The sequence below is a fragment of the Tachypleus tridentatus genome, chromosome 1, assembly GCF_004210375.1.
Source record: "Tachypleus tridentatus isolate NWPU-2018 chromosome 1, ASM421037v1, whole genome shotgun sequence".
NCBI lineage: Eukaryota > Metazoa > Arthropoda > Merostomata > Xiphosura > Limulidae > Tachypleus > Tachypleus tridentatus.
Window position 1 is genome coordinate 30,670,622 of NC_134825.1, and position 21,504 is coordinate 30,692,125.

A 21,504-nucleotide genomic window follows, 5' to 3' on the forward strand; every position below is an offset into this window, starting at 1 on the left:
CAAGGTTCCCAGGACATAGCAGACCAACAGTCATATTTCATGGTTATGAAGAAAGAAGAATTAATTGAGCCACCAAGACAAGAAGAAGAGAAGAGATTGGGGAAGAGAACTAAGAGCAGTCAACAAACCTCTGAACATGTTCCACCAGTCTGCTAAAGTCCATTGAAGGGAAAGAACACATTCTAAAGGACTAAAGAACTGTACATAGACTAAAGCCCCTCAAAAAAACAAAATATCTCATATAGGAAGAGAAGAAGAAATGAGAGGTTTGAAAAGCAGAAATTTCCTGGCATGTAGATGTAAAGAATAAAGCTAAATCAGCCTAGTAAATAAGTTGATAAATACTCTAAAATGAATCAGATGCTGAGTAATGGATCAACTAGAATGTGAAGAAAAGGATCTGAAACACTGCCATTCTTCACAACCCAAGAAAAATCATCCACTTCAGATTGAGGAAACCTGCCATATTGAAAATGGAACAACAAGAAATTGGTTTAATGGCAACACGTCTATGATGGTTTGCCAATCCTCTGTATATTGGGGTACAATAAAAAGATAGAATTGAAACCCCAGAGCTGACTTGAGGACTTGTTCCACTGCATTCATTACTTGCAGGAAAAATATTGTCTTCTCCAAACACTGGAGACACAAAAAATCTGATGGGGCAGAAAAGAGATTAAATTAAGAGAAAGAGGAGATTGAGAGCTAAAAGAGAGAGAAAGCTCATAAATTTGCACTTTTTGTGAACCAATAGTCTTTTACAAATAGAGTTCAAAGATGCATAAATTGTAAGAGATAAGCTCCTATAGAGCCGGAGCCAAGGAGTGGCTCCAAAAATAAATCATTTCTGAGGCTCTTGATGGCTTGTTCATTGGAAATGGATCAAGAGCACAATAAGGAAAACCTAACTTGACTCACAAAGATAGGAAATCTGCTGCTTTTCTTGGACCTAAATGAGTGGAAAGCAAGTGAGAAGAGATGACTACTTGTGAGCTGTTTCAATTCTAGTTTCTAAACCATGAGGAACTTTCCAAAAAAAAGCTTTTCAAAGAAAGGATGTCACAAACAGTTCTCTGTGATAAGATTGAGATGGTTTTGCTCCAAAAAGGTATACATTCCAATTAAACAAATTCCAGAAACAAAGAAACCAAGTTACCTGGGTTGCTACTGTATAAGAAATTAAAATCTGCATGTAGAACGTGTTGTAGAAACTTTTCCCAGTACAGCTGTTGGGGTCATGATGTAAAGCCTTAGAAGCAATGTGTAAAGAGGGCAGATAATGAAAAAGATGAGCAAGCAAAAGACAAAGAGATGAGAAGACTGAAAGCAAGAATGAGTCAAAGTAGGAAAGACATAAGATTCCCAACCTGAAAGAAGTGTTTCAAGGATAGAGAAAGTGTAACAACTGAGAACTGACACAAAGCTGAGACAACAAAATTTGCATTAATGCAAATTTCAGGCAAGGGGGTAAAAAAAATGAAGCCTGAGGTTTGAGGCTCATGCAATGAATTCATCTGTGTACCAACAGAAAGAAATAACTGGAATGAGAAAAATAATTTCAGTTATGTGAAATATCAGAGTGGAAAAGACAAACATGAATTTACCTAATACTCATCTAAGATGGAAGAATCTGAAACAAAATTAAGGCAGGGTCTGATAAGAAGTAGTAAAATTTGTCTTAAACTATAGAAGTAGAAGGTCAGGAGTTCTGGATCTGTGACAAAGAATTCAAGATGGAACCAATTACTTATACAACAGCAGTAACATCAGTCACCATCACAGTACCTCCACTTGCAACAGAAATTAGATAATATGACTCATATTGAGATGTCTGGATCGTGGGAGGGTTCAGAAATATAGATATGAGAATTTGTTTATATTTGTTTAAAGTACTAGAATTAATTGAAAAAGATAATACTGTATTTTCTGGTGTCGAATTTGACTATTTTTCCCTGGAATAAGTCTATAAAATTTTTGCTGCGTCTTCCAGGCTGAAGGTTATGTTGTTCATAGGCCTAAACCTAAGCCAAGAGGAAGCGTTTTGATACTAGACAGTAATTCAAGCTCTTCTATATGACCCAGAATGACATGTGTAAGTTACTTAGTATTAAATAACAAATAAATAAACAAGAACAGGTTACCATACATATGGTGCTGCAATACCAGCACTGTTTTTAATTCCTCAGGCTTAGAATAACATTATTACTGATAGTAATACAGATATTATGGTGGTAATATAAGGTAGACACTTTCAAAGGTAGATATGATGAGCATATATATCACAAAAAAACAAGAAGTGGGCAAGAGGATTTATGTACTGTAAGTCACTAAACAATCCACAAAACATCTTGGTAAGATTGGTGGAAGTGCTGCAACCTTATTTTTATCTATCTTCAACACTGGCAAATACAGTAATTTGTATTATAAAATATAACTCAATTTGAAATTTAGGTGCAGTGCAAAATATCCTTTGTTTGTCAAAAGGCGTAAGAATAATTGTACATTTTAAGAGTGTAGTGTCAAGGAAAAGAATAAATTTTAGTTTACATAAGTTGCACATGCTCAAGGGGAATACTGTGAAAGGTTGTTGTGTAGCCTTTCTATTTGTAGAATAATAAGGTCTAATCTTTCTCAGTGATATAGGCTAGTGCAGTACATGTTATTACATGCATGGATGAGAGCTCATTCAAAATCTTGATGAATATGCAAAAAATAGTTTCAGTGATAGTTTTGTGGCACTTACAAATTTTTGTTTGGAGAGGTGAGTACCATATTCTGTACTTGAGGACCTATTCTTTCTTGGATGATTATTTATTTCATCTGCAGCCTTGTTATCTTCCTATTTCCGATATTTGATGTCATATAAAGTCACTTCTTTTTATCACTTAGCTCCATCATATCCTGGTAATACAATTTGTTAAGTGTCTGGGAGCTTTCAGGCTATTGCTGTGCATGTAAATACTATTACTTTTGTCCTGACACTTTTGCAAAATAAATCATGCTTGCAGTAATACTGATATTTGTTCTACACCTCCAGCTTTAACTATGGCATCTTTGATTTTCATATTTTTAAAGATCATTTAGTGAAAAGCCTTATTATCCAGTGGTCTATTCATGTTAGAGAAACAACACTAGCTATACTAAAGGACATAGCTCAAGGTATTTCTCTTTTATCTTCCAGCTTTTCAGAAAAAATATCCAAATCCATTTGTCTACTACTGTCATGTGAAGAAGTTAACTATTTTTTACTTTTCCTCAAAAAAAGTGTTTGAATTTTATTGTGGAAAACATTTTAGTTTGATCTAATATGTCAAAATTCTTTATAGTCTAGTCTCAAAATCCTTTGGACTCTTCAGTACCTTGACCATTTCATATGAACTCAGATAAAGAGCATTTTGCAACAAACTTACTTTGATGGAAGTCTTGTTGAGTAACTTCCTCAATATGTAAGCCAAGCACTTCCTTGCTTTTAAGCAAAATTTTTATGTGACCTTCTCACTCGTTTTTCTGGACTCTGACAGTTATTTTAAGTACTTTGAGCCATCAGTTTTCGTGTAATTAAGCATATTGTTATTCTTGCTTGCATAAGTTATAAATATTATTGAGTCCTTTTACATTTTTAGACTTTTAAGAATCTATGTATCACATTATTATCTTTTTCCAGTATTATGCCATGAATGGAATCATAGGTTTATCTGTTTGGTATTTCTTTAAATACCCTGCAGTATAATTTGCCACAAAAAATGAAAAAACGACATGCAGCTTGATAAGAAAAGAGCACATCATAAAATACCCCTGTCAAAATCTCACATGCTTTAAACGTTATTTATGAATATGGACATATAAGTTAGTACATCCAAAACCATTGTATATTTCATGTAAATCATCCATAAGTTGCAAAGTTTTAGCAAGGAAATAAGTACATATACCTCATAGAATTAAAGGTTCACATTGGTTCCATCCATCAAAATGGGCACAAGATTCTCTATATAAATTCTTGTGTCAACATGCTGAAATGTGACAGGAAAATCTGTTGCCATCCCTTATAAGCTGAAACAAGGGAATGATTTGTGATCATACTTGTTGAACTATCCAGGAATCACACACGTCTGCTTGTTGCAACTACAAATTTTATTTTAAACACAAATCAGAAAGGAGGACATAATTTTCATTTAACTCTTCTAAAAATGGTGACAAGTGTGTGAGGTAAATCTGCAATTACTAAGTAAACAGATTTTCTTTCACCACAGAAATATGAGTGAGCAGTTGTATTCTTATGAGAAACATTATTTAAAACAACTTGAGCATTATTTTCTGCACTAATAGTGATGGGTAGTAATGTTGACAAATTTTCTGCTTGCTTTGTTTTATCCTTTTATCCTTTGCTTTGTTTTTCTATTACATGAAAAATAAGTAGTATAAACATTTTTTGCTTTAATCTCTGCAAGAATATATTCTTTAATACAAGTTATTGAAAACCCTGCAAGTCAAATTTTCAAATTCACATTTACTTGAGGTATCAGTACCTTCAAAAATTAGACATAACTTACCATTGGCTCTATGTTAATAGTATTCTCAATCCAAGATGGAAAGGTGGGGAGGGAACTTAGAAATGTCTTGAATCGCCCCCACTTATGTACATCCTATGAGTAATTAATACCTTTGACTTAGAACTATTTATGAGTTAAGCCTAACCTTTTAAGCACAGTGGTGACATTAGGTCATTCAAAGCTGGAAATTTGGTTCATTTGAAAATGAAAAATTGTAGTTTTTGTGTTATAACATATGAAAAACTGTATTTTAAATCTGACTTCAATTATTTGTAGAGATGATCAAATATAGTATATGATCATGTAAGAAAACTACAAACATTTTAAAAAAAGGATTACATCAAAAGAGCAGATGTGGGTGTTTTAGCTCACAATGTCACATTCTTTTCTACTGTTTGCTGTCTGCAGTCATGTGTGAGAAAGTGGCTGTGCACAAAAATAACATTCACAAAATAAAAACTGTAATAAAAAAAATAATTGTAATACAAGATATCAATGGAGGAAAGAGAAGAATGGCCTTCAAGTTATCATTCCAGTCCCCATCATGATATTTGGACATAAATACCAATATTATTAGTAAGCTCCAGTCTTCCATTCTTTTATTTGCTACTATCTGGATCTTCAGTGGTTCTAAAGAGATCCATACAGTAGCAGATCTTATATAAGGAAGGTGATACAACTACATTAATACACCTGCATAAGGTATGAAATGTCCAAATAAGTAATTCCAATTATCTCTCCCGCTGTAAATGTTAGAAATTATTTTTCATTATGTATATTATATATTTGTTAAAATCACTGTTTTCAAATTTATATAAATATTTTTATTTACTGTAAAATAATTTAAAATATTAAAGTTTCTCATCAGATCCATTAAGAATCAGTTTATGTAATCATACATTGATATTAAGAACTTTACACTGCTACATATTTTACAAAATCTTTTCTTTTGTAAAAATGCAATTTTTGGCAATAACTGTTTAAGTGTTTCATTTTGGAACTATTTATTGTGATAATAGGATTATGAAAATCCTGAAGGGTTCTTGTTCTTTACCCTATTATCAGTTTTATTATTTTGGACTTCTGTCAAACTGTAGTTTTGAGGTTATTTTATGCTAACAATACCACTTCATCAATAGTCACGTGACACTTGCTTTCTTACTGATAAAGGTACATAGTTCAAACCCTGTTACTGATCAGTGTTGCCAATTAAGTATATTTATTTTCCATTTTATAAATCATTTTATAAAGATAACTTTTATAAAAGTGAAACAAACACAATGATATGACTTGTCATTAATAAAATATGAAATATGGGAGCAGTGGGAGATTAGAATTTCAAGGACGTTTATGTGATCTCCTGACAAAAATCATTGATTTTATTCAGTTTCCAATACAGAAAAATTTATTTACTGAATGTCATGATTTACTAAGATCTTCATGATCTATTTGAGCCTGTTATCTTTTAAATGATGAACTCCATCTGGCCTACTGTGAAAACTTCAAATTGCCCTGAATCTTGAACAATGAACAAGATAAAGAATAAAAATAAGCTTTATGTAGTCAGGGATATTTTAATATGGTTAAAAAATAATACATAGTTTTTTATATTACTTGTTAGGATATTTTTTGTCAAATAGTTAATAGAATAAAAATAAGCTTTATGTAGTCAGGAATATTTTAATATGGTTAAAAAATAATACACAGTTTTTGTTATATTACTCATTAGGAGATTTTTTTGTTAAATAGTTAATAAAAAATACAATTTAAACAAAACAAAGCTCCTGGTTGATTATGCTCTTTTGAAAGAAGAAATGTGAAGTAGATCTATGAAAATAATTCAGACTGAGAAACATTTTCCTTCAATAGTAGATTTTAACATTCGCTAAATACAGAAGCTACTGTCATTACATCATTAAAAATATCTGAGTAATCCTGTCAAGGACAAACAAAATTATTTTACTTGACTGACTTGTTCTTTATAGGTATTAAAGGAGAACCAGGAAGAAGAGGACCTTCAGGTTTACCAGGATTGAGAGGCCCTCCAGGATTAAAGGGAGTTGATGGATTTCCAGGTATACCAGGTCCACCTGGTAATCCTGGTGTTAAAGGTCCTCCAGGTCTGCCTGGACCCCCAGGCCTTCCAGGTGGTGACTATCTTATGGGTATCCTTTTGGTAAGACACAGCCAATCTCCAAATGTGCCTCAGTGTCCACTGGGCATGAAAAATGTCTGGGATGGATACAGCTTACTTTACATTGAAGGCAATGAGAAAGCTCACCATCAAGACTTAGGTATGATGTTTATATTATAGAAATAATAAATTATTTTGTAACTATTGTATACATAATGTACAATTTCTTTTATTATCACATTCATTACTTGTTCAGATCTTGAAGTAAATTACACTTGGTTACCCCTAACAGTAATAAGTGAAATGTACTTGAATCCTCCTGTAATTCTGTGTACATCACTCTATAGATCTTCTGTTTGTGTTGATAAAAAAATAAACTGTTTACCCTACTTGGCTTCATTCACATCAAGGACATAGAAATTGATACACGACATGTTGTCGTTTGAGAATTGGAATTTGTCCTTAATTGAAAACAACTAACTAAAATACTCTCATTGTTTCATAATGCATTGAAAGTTAATGTGTATAAGCAACATGATACGTGTGTTTCAGTTTTTTCTTTAACATTGCAGTATGCAAACCTGTGTATGATAAATTTGTTTAGAATGGACATTTTGGTATATTTATATCTCATTGCTGGTGTTTGTGTAGTTTCTTACAAACATTCCTAATAGAGCTATTGATAAGATGAATTGATAAATAATTATTTTGTAACATCACATTCATGTTTGTTTTTCATTTCTCCTGCTGTTCTTCAACTCTGAATTTTCAAGTTAATATTAGTGTTGTGTTTATTTAAATTTGAATACCCATCACACCAAACATGCTTGCCCTTTCAACCTTGCAGGCATTATTTAGTGATGGTCAATCCAACTATTCATTGGTAAAAGAGTATCCCAAGAGTTGGGAGTGGGTAGTGATGACTAGCTGCCTTCCCTCTAGTCTTACACTGCTAAATTAGGGACAGCTAGCACAGATAGATTTATGCAAAATTCAAAAACAAACAAGTATTTAAATAGTTCAGAAACAATAAAACATATTTTATTTCTAAATAAAAAAAATTTGATCAACACATCTGCAGAGTATAAAAACTTTGAAATATTTGTGACATTTGGTTAAACAATTTCATTCATGAAATAAATGCACATATGTTATGCAGTTTTTATAAAGGCTATGTTTTAAGTAAATATCATCATTATAGTACAATGTTGTGGCTATCATGAGCTAGTAACAGTCAAATATCTACACATTTTAGTTTTTATGTTAAGGATAAAATTTTCAAATTGTGTTTGTTTTTATTTCTCTGTGTTTTAGGTTATGCTGGTTCCTGTCTTAGACGTTACAGCACCATGCCTTTCCTCTTTTGTGACTTTAATAGTGTTTGTAACTATGCCAGTCGAAATGATAAATCCTATTGGCTTTCTACTACTGCACCTATTCCAATGATGCCTGTTGGAGAGCAAGCTATACGTCAGTACATCAGTCGCTGTGTTGTTTGTGAGGCACCTGCTAATGTTATTGCTGTCCACAGTCAATCGCTGAGCATTCCTGACTGCCCAAGAGATTGGAGTGTACTTTGGATTGGTTACAGTTTTGCAATGGTAGGCCACATTATATCTGTTTCCTACTATTAACCCATTGACTACTGGTTCACTATAGAGAGTACAGTCTGTCTCCAGCAGTTGAGTGTGAGTGTGCTGTATATAGTGTATGTCTTGTAAAAATTATGCATGAATTCAGAGTAGCCAACATCAGTGGGTTAATTTTTCTTCTCTCTCTTTGTGTCTGTAGTATGGTGCCCAAAAATTACTATATAAGTTAACTGACTGAATATTTGATTAAAAGTGCATTGAAAATAATTACTCACTTAATATTTTGCACAAAACGTAGTGTTGAATGATGAGTAGTACATGAAGTAGAAGAGCCATATTTGCATAATATTTAGCAGCCATTATGATATTGAAAACCTTGAGAGATCTAGTATGGTAACATTAGAGTTAATTTGGAGTTTTCATTTTGTTTACAGCACACAGCAGCTGGTGCAGAAGGAGGTGGTCAGTCTTTGTCCAGCCCTGGTAGCTGTCTGGAAGATTTCAGAGCTACACCATTCATTGAGTGTAATGGAGCTCGTGGTACTTGTCATTACTTTGCTAACAAATTCAGTTTCTGGTTGACAACCATTGAACCAGAAGCTCAATTTGAACGACCTGCCAGTGAGACCCTTAAAGCTGGTAATCTTAGGTCTCGTGTTAGTAGGTGTGCTGTTTGCATTAAAAATACAAGTTTTGGTTCTTCACCATGAAGGATCTATAAGCTTTATGTTTGAACTACAAGTCATATTTCTACTATAAAGTTACTGCTTTAGGAGAAAAAGGGGGTAAGGGCTGATGAATTGAACTAATAATACCAGTTTCCCTAGAAGCTTCCATAAATATATAATTTGTTATGTATTTCTTTATCTCATGTGTTCTGAGTAACATTTATAGTAAAAAAGTCATACGTGTATGTATGTGTTTTAAAGTAATTACAATGTTTTATATATTTTAATGTGCTTGCATGTTGCATCTAGTTTCTTGTGTGCCTCACTTGTTTTGTTGTTGAAAGTAGCTAATGTATAAAGTCCTGTGTTAAGGAAAAAAATTGACATATTTACTTTGTTTTTTTATACTTTTAAGGGTGCTGAGTAAAAAAAGGCATGTAGTGACAATGTTTTTGTTATCTGTTTATCACTTCTTGTGCAGCTACACTGCCTCTGGTGCTACATGTTATTAACAGGAGAAAAAGAGCATCCTGATTGTTGTAAGGAACATTTTTTTATACTTTGAAAGGAAACTTACAGCTTACCCCAGTGCCTATACTTGCAAACCTTGAGAAATAACACACAATGTTTTTAGATTTTTTAATGTTATAGAAATTGTTCAGAAATTTATTTGCAGGTGTTAAAATTAATTAAAAGTTTTGAAAATTATACAGAGTTTCTATGTTATTAAATCCATATGTTTTACAATGATTTTATAATAATGAACAGAAGAAACTACTTTCTTAGAAAGAAGGCAACAGGTACTTACCAAAACTATGTAAATTCCAGTTGAAGCAAGTTTTCTTTCAAAGAAATGTTAACATGTAGCTAACCAGGTAATATAATTTGTTAGAATGAAGATGTATTATCATTGCAATTGAACACTGCCAAAACTTTGACAAGCAAATTTTATGTAACTAGCTATTCTGAATAAAAGATATCTTTGAATAATCCTTGATTTCTTATAATAAATTTAAAATAGCTAATAAAGTAACCCAGGCTGATACAATTTTTGACATATGTGGACTTTCTGTTTACAACATGTATTATAATTAATTCTATAGATTTCCTTAAGTTTTGAATAAATGCTTAAGTCATTTATGAACCTATTGTAATAGTAGAAACAACAACATTGTCTAGAAATTGGAATCAAATGTATCTAATAGGCAAAAAACAACAGAAGACAAAGTTGATCAATACTGGTGTAACTTATTTGACAATAAATTCTAATCTTACTGTCTTTGTGTTTTAGCTCAGACTTTATATTAATTAATGTAAAAAGGAATTATCACTAAACAACATTATTCAGTGTTTCCATAACTTATGTTATGGCTGTAGTAAGATATATAAAAGCCAAAGGAAAAATGCCTTAGAAATCAGAGGTAAAGAAATAACATGTACTAGGAAGAAAAGTAAGCATACTTTACACCAGATGATAAAACGTTTGATAATAACATACTGTTTCAATTACAGAGTTTTAAGTAACACACAAAACAGTCTAGCAAATTCCATCTTATGTATAATAAATTCGTTATAATTAATCATGTATAATTAGATGAAACAGGACGTTTTTGAAATATGATGTTCCCCTTGCTTTGGTACAGTTTGACCACAAATAAACCAGACTTCTTAGGCCTGCAGAAAACGTCTATTTTACCGTGCAGCATAACCTCATACACCTATTTCTGGAGAAATGTAGCTTTAAGTTTATAATTAGAGCAATGTATAAGTATTTGATTATTGAGCCATGTCACTTCCAACACAGAAAGGTCAAAATCATAATTTCAACTACCATAACAATTTGCAAAAAACATTATCATCCAACTTTAAAATGCTTTCTATAAACATAATACAATATATATCAATTCCAGTTAAAGTAAATTATAGTACATGTAGGAAAAAGAACAAATTCTAAAATATTAGAAAAGAAGAGACTGAAGGCTTAGAAGTGGAAGAAATGTGAAGGCTAAAACAACTTTGAAGATGCTTTATAAAAATAATTAAGTAATCTCAGAACTTTTTAGAATTCTTGGAAAATGTTAAATTGTCAACACATTATTGCAGCAGGTAAATGATTTGTCCATTTCTTATATGGGTTTTCAATCTAGATTATTCCATCCAAATTCAACAAAATGTATCTGTGAACTGTTATCTTTGTATTTAAACATATCTTCCTCCACATTAAATCATGGTTGCCATGACTCCTGGATATTATTTACAAAAAGCACGTGATGAAACATGTGAAGTTAGCAAGTTAAAGTCAACATATACATATGGACAAGAACCTGTAAAAGAGGAAAAAACATAAATAAAACGCCCCTCGCTAGTACAACAGTAAGTCTACAGATTTACAATGCTAAAATAGCGGTTCTATCCCCCTTGGTGGGCTTAACAGACAGCACAATGTGGCTTTGCTATGAGAAAGCACACACACACAATAAAATTATTAAACTTAGTTTCTAGATTTTCTAATGACTATCTAGACATTTGATTTAACATTATCATAGTTATTAAAGATTAAGCAACAGATTATCAGTCAGCAAGCGTCATCACGTTACTTGGCAAAACTTCTTTATATGGAAAACTTTTCTTAAATGCATTTGCTTTAACCAAATGTAGAGCTTTTTTGTGCCTCTTGCAAAGTTAAAGGTTAAAAGAGTTAAGATTCACTGTCATGTTTATTTGAAATATTATACATTTAATATCACAATTGGACTTTTTAAACTATGGACATGTCATGACATTAATTCATCAACCATGATTCTGCAACATCGAAGCTGTGTTTGACAGCATCCAGACTCGTATGATTGCCAGATTATTGGCTATAAACATTCTATTCAGAGATCTATTGGACATTCTTGTGAAACATTCAACATTTATCACTTTTAAACTGACTAAACTATTAAAATTTTAAAATACGTTAGATTTATAGCCTTGTCATTTGCTTGTAAGTGCAATTTCATGGGTTCAAATAAATTATAAGACATAGTTTTGTGATGGCATCTCTTAACTGTTATTGTAGTTGTCATGACACATGATACCAACAGTTTGTTCCAAAATAGAATATTTAAATGAATGTAAATAATTGCAGCTAGTATTTCCCTTCATATAATATGTGTGTTACTAACATTTGTTCTACTTAGGTCATAAGGATACCAGAAGAGCTATATTTTAAGTATTCATGGTTTTATTGGCAGGTTTAACTTTCATTTGGTTATCCTTAATAGTTTTGCATGTGGTTTATTCCTCAATCATGGAGTTAGTAAGAGATGCACTCTTTTCATTTTCTTCTGACAAATCACAATAGACTTTATCTTTATTGTTTTACAGTTCTAGCTTTCCATCTTATTAGCCTTCCAGCAGATAGCCTGATGTGGCTTTGCTTTAAGAAAACAAATAGACAATACTAGCCTCCGAGATGGAAGATCTTTGAGTTTGAAATCTGAGATTGTTTCAAGCAAATAAATTATAAAAAATCATTACACTTTATATTTGCTGGGCAAACCAAGATGAATTTATCAGAAAGTTTACGCTGTGTTTGTTTGTTTGTTTGTTTTGGGATTTCGCACAAAGCTACTCGAGGGCTATCTGTGCTAGCCGTCCCTAATTTAGCAGTGTAAGACTAGAGGGAAGGCAGCTAGTCATCACCACCCACCGCCAACTCTTGGGCCACTCTTTTACCAACGAATAGTAGGATTGACCATCACATTATAACGCCCCCACGGCTGGGAGGGCGAGCATGTTTGGCGCAACGCGGGCTCGAACCCGCGACCCTCGGATTACGAGTCGCACGACTGTTCATTTTAAGTTTAATAGAAGGCTATTATTTAGTTTATATAATGCAAACGTTAAAGTAAGTTATTTTTAGAATCGATAGTTGTGGCAAGTTTGTTTACATAACTCTATTAAACATTTGTTGTGTAGTTCAGTTGTTGTGAATCGATATTATGTTATTCGACCTTCTGAATTTTACAACGCTACAATTAGGGGCTCGATTACCTTCGGGGGATAAAAAAGAAGTCCGGCATGGCCAGGTGGTTAAGGCACTCGACTCGTAATCCGAGAGTCGCGGGTTCGAATCACTATCACATCAAACATGCTCGGTCAGTCGGGGGGGCGCTATAATGTGACGGTCAATCCCACTATTGGTTGGTAAAAGAGTGGCGGTGGGTGGTGATTATAACTGCCTTTTCTCTAGTCTTACGCTACTCAATTAGGAACGGCTAGCACAGATAGCCCTCGTGTAGCTTTGAGCGAAATTCAAAAACCAAATCTTCTGAATTTTTCTAATTGCTTTAAATGAGTTGTGTTAAATCATAACATTTTATAGTTTGTAGAAAGTTCTAAGCCTTAGTTGAGCAGTATGTATATATATAAATAGGCAGCGAAGTTAATGAAAGTACAAGTAAATTTAGACTGCGTAATCATGATTATAACCATAAAGTGTGTATAGTGGCAGTGTAATAATGGCAGATTGAGTTGCAATAACAGAGCAGAGAAAAATAATGTAACTTATCAAATGGGTTATTAAAGTAACTGAATCAATCTGTATGGACTTTTGACATAAAAGAGAATTATTTAAGGCTCTGGATACAACTGTTGTAACCCACGGGGTAATGTGAACTTTTTACTGGTTGTATTGTGATAACGCAGTAGAAGAGAATAATTTGTCTTGTCAAGGAATGTTCTAAAGTAATTGAACTTGCTTTTGTGGATTTTGATGAAAAAAAAGACTACTCTTTTGCTAAGCTGCAAGAAGGTTATATCTTGTTTATTTGTTTTTGAATTTCGCGCAAAGCTACAAGAGGACTATCTGCGCTAACCGTCCCTAATTTAGCAGTGTAAGACAAGAGAGAAGACAACTTGTCATCACCACCCACTGCCAACTCTTAGGCTATTCTTTTACCAACGAATAGTTGGATTGACCGTCACATTATAACGCCCCCACGGCTGAAAGTGCGAGCATGTTTGGTGTGACGAGGATGCGAACCAGCCACTCTCAGATTAGGAGTCGAGCGCCCTAACCACCTGTCCATACCGGACCAACAATTATTTAAAGCTCTGGGTAAAACTGTGATAACCAGTAGTGACACGAATTTTTGTACAGATGTTTGAGTTGTTTTTAATATATTGCTTTAACTTGATTGTGTGCTATCAGCTTTTGTCGAAATTTATCACCAATAAGTCACAGATACTAACCGTAAAGAATCACAGCCTGGTAAAAACCTGGCACACATTCAACACATCTTCTCCTTACTATTTTCAGTAAAACCGTTTTTCTTGTTCCTGTCTGCACTGTTATTGATATTGAATAGTATTTTGGGAACATTATAATTTTCCTATATCATATCCAATTTTTTCACAGTTTACTCATTATTACTGTAACATTGATATTTCATTGGCAAGTTCTTTTATATTACCTGAAGGACATAATTCAATATACAGTCAAAGTAATGATAATAAATTAGTTTATATCTTTTCTGCTTTAACAAGCCTGATAACTTTATAGTTTGCAGTCGACATTTCAATATTACACTAGCTAACGTAAAGAATAAACTTACTTATATACCACGTCGCAACTGAAATGAAACCATTCGTGATGACGAGAAATCCACATGAAGTAAAAATGTATTCTCAAGACGGTTAGTATGAGTATTAGAACTTCAATAAAACAACGTTTCGAAATTCTTAGGTCATCTTCAGGTCTTGAGAATACATTTTTCAAATGAAAACATACTGAATGTTTCACTCTACCAGATAAAAAGAATCATGTTCACTATCTTTCGCTGATCATCGTATTTATAATCTACCCATTTATTGATATCCTCTAAATTTTCCAGATTTCTGTGATATCAAATTGAAACATTTCAAGTTCTTCCCTGAAACTCGCTTAGTCTTAGCATCATACACCTTCCACCTAACATTTGTTTTTTTTTTGTGAATTTCGCACGAAGCTACACGAGGGTTACCTGCGCTAGCAGTCCCTAATTTAGCAGTGTTAGGTTCGATAGAAGGCAGCTAGTCTTCATCGCCCACCGCCAACTCTTGAGCTACTCTTTTACCAATGAATAGTGGGGTTAACAGTCGTTATTTTACGCCCCCACGGAAAGGGCAAGCATGTGTGATGTAACGGAGATTCGAACACGCGGTTCTCAGATTATGAGTCGAACGTCCTCACCACCTGACCATGCCGGGTAGACATAACATTTACATTACAGCATATAAAGTTTTAATAAACATTATTTTATATAAAAATATGTCTGTTTATTTGTTGGGCCCAGCATGGCCAAGCGTGTTAAGGCGTTCGACTCCTAATCCGAGGATCGTGGATTCGAATCCCGATCGTACCAAACATGATCCCCCTTTCAGCCATGGATGCGTTATAATGTGACGGTCAATCCCACTATTCGTTGGTAAAAGAGTAGTCCAAGAGTTGGGTGGTGATGACTAGCTGCCTTCCCTCTAGTTTTACACTGTTAAATTAGGGACGGCTAGCGCAGATAGCCCTCGAGTAGCTTTGCGCGAAATTCAAAATACATTAAACGTTTATTTGTTGAAATTTTGGCAAACCTTTTCGACGGCTATTTTCCTTGCTGTTTTTAAGTTTGAAGTGATACACTTGAAGGAAGGCGGCTAGTCAACACTTGAACTACTCTCGTCACCAAAGAAGAATGGGATTCACCGTACATAATAACGCCTCACGACTAAAAGGAGCGAGCATGTTCGGGGACGGACTTCTAATCCAAAATCTTCAGATTGCGAGTTGACTACCTTAAACACCAGACCATGACAGAATGTTAGAGTCTTATAATGCGCACCAGTTGGCACTAATATGCATGAAAATAGTAAGAAAATAAATTATTCCACGATATATACATGTATAAATCTTAATTAGAATATAATAAAATAAATATTATATTTTCTTTCTTTTCAGTAAATTTAGTCTGAACTTTACCCTAGATTTAGCTCAAAATAGCCTAATTTTATTTTTTCCTGATTCTAACCATTAATTTCTGGCTTTGTATATTGTACTGCTTTGCAAGTTATGATTACAGTCTAACTTGCATCCAGGTGAATTCTTTTGGACTATTCCTTAAAAAACAAATGCAAGGAACAAAATCATCTTCTTTATTTGATTACCATTTCTACAAGTTAGCTTAAACAGTATTCGCTAATAGGCCAAAATTCATATTAAACATTAATAAATATATATATATATATATTTCTAGCTTTTTCCTGTATATACTACTTCCCCGAGCTGTGTTAGATCATTAAAACAGGAACTCTTTATTAGCCAAACTAGCCTAACAAATTCACTTGCACAATAATCGATCGCGATATGTTGTTACAGACTCACTGATAAACAATACTCTGTTAACAGTTACCCTACTGGTTGGAAAAGTTAAATTGGTTGAAAAAGTTTAATATTAAAAGTGTTTATTTTTATTAGAGCATTGAGATTTAAGACTAAAATTCGTTACAAGTTGTTTAACTCAAGAACCAAAATCTAAATGCTCTAATAAAAATAAACACTTTTAATATTAAACTCTTTCAACTAATAAAGTAAGCAACTAGTCAATAAAACTTAGCACTAATTCTTCAGCTAATCCTGTCTCGCTATCTTTGTCATAGTTATAGCTCCAAAGCGCATTCTTGAGGCAACGAGTCACAAACCATGGACCTTTGAATTCGTAATCTGGGGTGACTAACGAATGAGCCACGCTTATTTCAAATTAAAACAACGTAAGAAGTTAAAGTGAGTTTCATTCGATTAAAGTATTTAAAAAAATAGTATCATTAACAGATAAGCCAATAATTGAAACCATAAAAATCAACTGAGTTAATAATTAAGCTGTTATTAATACACTATTCTAATCAATGGCTTCCCATTATTTTTCAACACTTGCTGGTAAACCCTATTGTTTTGTTTATCCTTTTTTATACTTTTTGTGCTTTTTACATCTATATACAAAAATGCTTATTTCAAACTTTATTTTTTATATCATTTCTATTTTATTACATTTTTTCTTGATTTGTTTGATTATTAGATACATTCTGCACATACCTATTTGTTAGACTAGATTAAATGGCTACATGTTTCAAATAATAGACTATAATATATATGTAAAAACGTCAGGTTTACCTGACGATGACCGAAGAAGGTCGAAACGTTGTTCACTTCTCTACGTAAAAAAAAATTTTCTCAACCCAAACCAGCCATTTTTACATATATATTTTCTACAAGTGGGTTTTCTCGACATCACTGAATAGACTACAATGTTAGCAAGGAAAGAAAACATCATTTGCTAACACACATAAATCATATATATATCTCCTCCAGTATTTTTCAAAATATTCATGAATATTTGATTGGTGAAAATGAGATTGATTAAAGGGTGATACATATGTTCTATATTGAAAAACAAAAAGTCCTTATAAATTTCGCTGTCGCGAGACAATCATTGGCATCTGATATAATCTTCATCATATTGTACACTTTTGACTGAATCTTGATAATGCAATCTTCTTTTATACTATATAATTGTATTATTACAATAATAAAGTTTCGATTCGCATTTTTCAGCATACAACTAATAATGAATTATGCATTACACGGGCCATTCCAACAGGGAGTGTATCGTGTAAGTCTATTATGTGTGTGTGTCTTTTGTTTTGTTTTTTTACAACAATAAATAGATGCTTTTGAAGCTACTGAAATAAGACTTGAAAAATAAAATGAGTTTGTTATGTTAAACTTGAACTCGGTTTCACACACAGAGATCTCAACGAGAGGGCAATGGTATTACTCTGTTACAACTCAGGTGTTTTAGAAAGCTCAAATATTTGAGATGTTATTCAACCTTATTGTTGGACGTCCATTTCTATAAATTCTCTTCGCCATTTTAAATAATTTATTTTATTTTTTTATAAAAATTACTTTAAAATAATGTTTTTTGATATAAAATAACAAGCTGCTCGTCATTTGTCCGGGTTATGAACACAGAAAAGATGGGGTGAATGTTATGATAAATAACACAAAAATTCTAGCTTTCACGCAATAAAGTTATAACATAAAATATTGTTACAGTATGCATTATTACCTTACCAAAAATTCTGTATAAACTTTAAGACTCAATATGTATATATTTAAAACGTTGCATGCACTGTGCAATGGTTACTTTGTAGGAAGAGATATCGGATGAAATAGAGACGGTAGGAGTGCTTCTCTTAACCACTTTCAACAGTCAGCTCTTAATGTTTTTCCTTAGTGTTATACATGATTACTTAGTTGACGGTCATTCACAGCAAACGTGTCTTACAGGCCGAAATTAAAAGGTCACGGGTCAAAGTAGAAAGTGGAATAGTGGCAGACATTTTCTTCCCATTATATTTCTCCATAGAGAGTATAAATTTACTCCATAAGAAATATAAGACGTTTGTGTGCTCTCCCCCAACTGTGTATATTGTGTTATAAAAAGTTTAATAACTTGTTTTGTTGTTGGTGTAAGGACGTGACGCATTGAACGTAATAAAGTTAACTTACGTCAAATATAATAAATATTTAATAACAGCAATAATAAGGTGAAAGATGTTTAAAAAATCTACACTAACATGTCCATTGTTCCGAACTACCACCCTACAAAGTTTGGTTGAGATTGATCCAGTGACCTAGATGTAGTTAGATAACGGACAAACAGACAGGCAAGCAGATTTCTGTGTGCTTCATAAAGATAAGTTTCCCTTTGATACAGCGGTACGTCTACGGATTTACAACGCCAAATTCAGGGTTTCGATTCCCCTCGGTGGACACAGCAGATATCCCAATGTTGCTTTGCTATAAGAAAACACGCAAACACACTCATAAAAATAAAGATTGTGCTTCAAATTTGCAATCAAGAACTGCATCTTTACTTATTTGATATGCGATGACACGTTCATTAGCTTTAAAAGATGTGAGCTGCATTTGGGCCTTTCCTCTGATTTATTTAACCAAGTACATTCTTTATTGACTGTACTAGTAAAAATGGCTTTGCAGTTTATAATCCTCAGTAATGTACTTTGCTCATATTATACATATATATATACACACAATATGTATATATTATTTTTTATAGATAAAGTAAACAGCAATTTAGAGTTGTGCAAGAAAAATATTTTGGTATTCTAGAACAAACAGACGTACAGAACAAGCAGGGTCTACCAACTTGAGGTTTAAAAATAAAGAGGTATATATATTGTGCTTTTCTCCGAATTCGAACCTAGTTAGTCATGTATAAAAAGAGATGGGACATAAATGCAAAATTACATAAAATCCAAAGCCTAATATAATACCAAATAATAGGGTGAGTATTTATCATAAAATTGGCAAGATATTTGTGAGAAACCTATATTTAAAAGTTTTGTTCAGTTCAATATCATTCCCGTAAGTTAAGTAAAACAAGCTAAAATCCAAATAGAGGAAAATCTCAACTACGGGAAATGAAAATAAATATAAACAGAAAATTGTTTACTTTATTTCTTGCATTAGAGGATCGAATTGTTAAAGTATCATATATGGATCAATACAGCCAGACGTAACTTGCTTATTTACAATTGCCACATACCAAAACTACATTCAGTTGCCACACTAGAACGTTCATTCTTTCACAATCTGATCATAAGACTTCTGCAGATGGGCTGATTTCCCTACTTGTTGTTGGGTTAATTCTTGTAAGTCGACTACAATTGACCATAGCCACTCTACTTACACTTAAGTACATGGAAAGACTTTTTGTTGTAGAGGAAAAACCATACCTCAGGTCCACAGGAAATATAACTTTTCATCCAAACATGAGCTGTTACAGTTAACAGCCTGTTGATCCTTGTTATGTTGCTTATTATGCCATAATCACACATGGCTAGTGTTCATCCTAGTCAGTGCTGTTGTAATTAACAAACTTTACAGGCATTCACTTGTTAGTCTTTGTATTTCTTGTTCTGTCAAACCACTGAACTGGTGGTAATAAGACGAAGTATGGGTTTTCACCACACTTTACACGATTCAACAAAGGGTTGGCTATTGGTGTTGGCTCACTGTTCAGGTTAGATATTTTCAATGTTTCAAATCAGATTATTTTTTTATCAACTAAAACATTCAAAGCAGCTTATGTTAGCAAATCAATCAAAGGATTCGCTTCAGCTTACTGTGTGAAATGATGATAATGTAATGATGACGCATCACAGTCTCTGATAATGCAGCAGCAACATTTAACTCTGTCTCCTGTAAAGAATATCCAACAGTTATTTGTGGTATTTTAACCAGATTTAGTTATCTTCTGGATAACATACAAACTACAGTGCTTTACATCAGTACTGAACATCTCAACTCACTTGTAGCCAGAAGAACTATCATCAAATATTATCATAAATGCAATTTACACCCTGGTGCTCTCAAGCCTTTGTATTATGTAAATTATAAAGCACTTTTTGCCACATACCTCTTAGGTTGCATCACTGTCAGAGCGCAACATCCACTGGTCTGATATCAGTGGTATAACACACCTTTATACAATTATTGCTATTCAACCCTCATGAATTTACTGCAACTCTTTATAATTTACGTAAGTTTAATGCGTATGGAGTTTTTTTTTTTAAGGTGTCGCATGGGTTCATACTCAGTTTGCTAACACTGAAATCTATAGTGTGGATAAAATACCACAGAGTCAAATAATTGCAATTATTTAGTTAATCACATAATAAAATGTTTCTAGAAGTTCTCTACAGACAGTTATATATAGATACTTATTAGTGTTTGATGGAAGTAATTAGCTAAGTTATTGTGCAATAAAAGTATGTTTAATTTGTTTTTGACGCCACCGTGAATTAATCGATATTGTTGCAGATGTTTGAAACATGTCTTTTCGAAGAAAACTTTCCCCATTCAAGTTTATAAAACGTCTTTATAACACTACCTATAAAGTCGAACAAAATAAGTCCAATTTGATATAAAAATAGTAATACCTCCGTTGTTGTATGTAATCTCAATTACAAAAAAAAAACAAAAAACTCAATTAGATAGCCCTTGAATACCTTTGTGCACTATATATATATACATACCTACATATAAACATAGAATATTAGTTAATCAAGATTTTTGACATATTTTACAATGTATAAAGTGCTTAATAAGTATTAATATAATTAATTTCATTATCTAAAGTAGATAACAATTTTCGTTTTGAGCTCAGTATTTCCAAATTGCAGCATTCATCTACAGCTATACTAATTGCAATTTGTAAATGTTGATTATCTTTATAAATGTGGCATATACTTGTGTAAGGTTGCTTGTCTTTATTTACCTTATTCGTTATTTACACACAGTTTAGCTATACAACTGTATGGATTAAATGTACAGGAAACTATAAAGGAAAAACTGATTCTTACAAAATAAATATTTTACATCTCCATGACTACGACTTCATTCAAACGCCCATTTTGACTTGGAACAAATTGCCCTCTCGTGGATATTTACCACTGTTTAT

The 21,504-nt window shown here is 32.8% G+C and overlaps 1 pseudogene across 1 annotated transcript in view; it reads left to right on the forward strand.

Annotated features, from left to right (window-relative positions):
* Positions 1-9,934, forward strand: part of LOC143245127 (uncharacterized) — a 123,091-nt pseudogene extending 113,157 nt beyond the window's left edge. Inside the window, exons 37-39 of the transcript XR_013025482.1 lie at positions 6,536-6,844; positions 7,999-8,285; positions 8,711-9,934. The product of XR_013025482.1 is annotated as an uncharacterized LOC143245127 (transcript). The remainder of the gene's footprint in view (positions 1-6,535; positions 6,845-7,998; positions 8,286-8,710) is intronic.
* Positions 9,935-21,504: the final 11,570 nt, after the last annotated feature.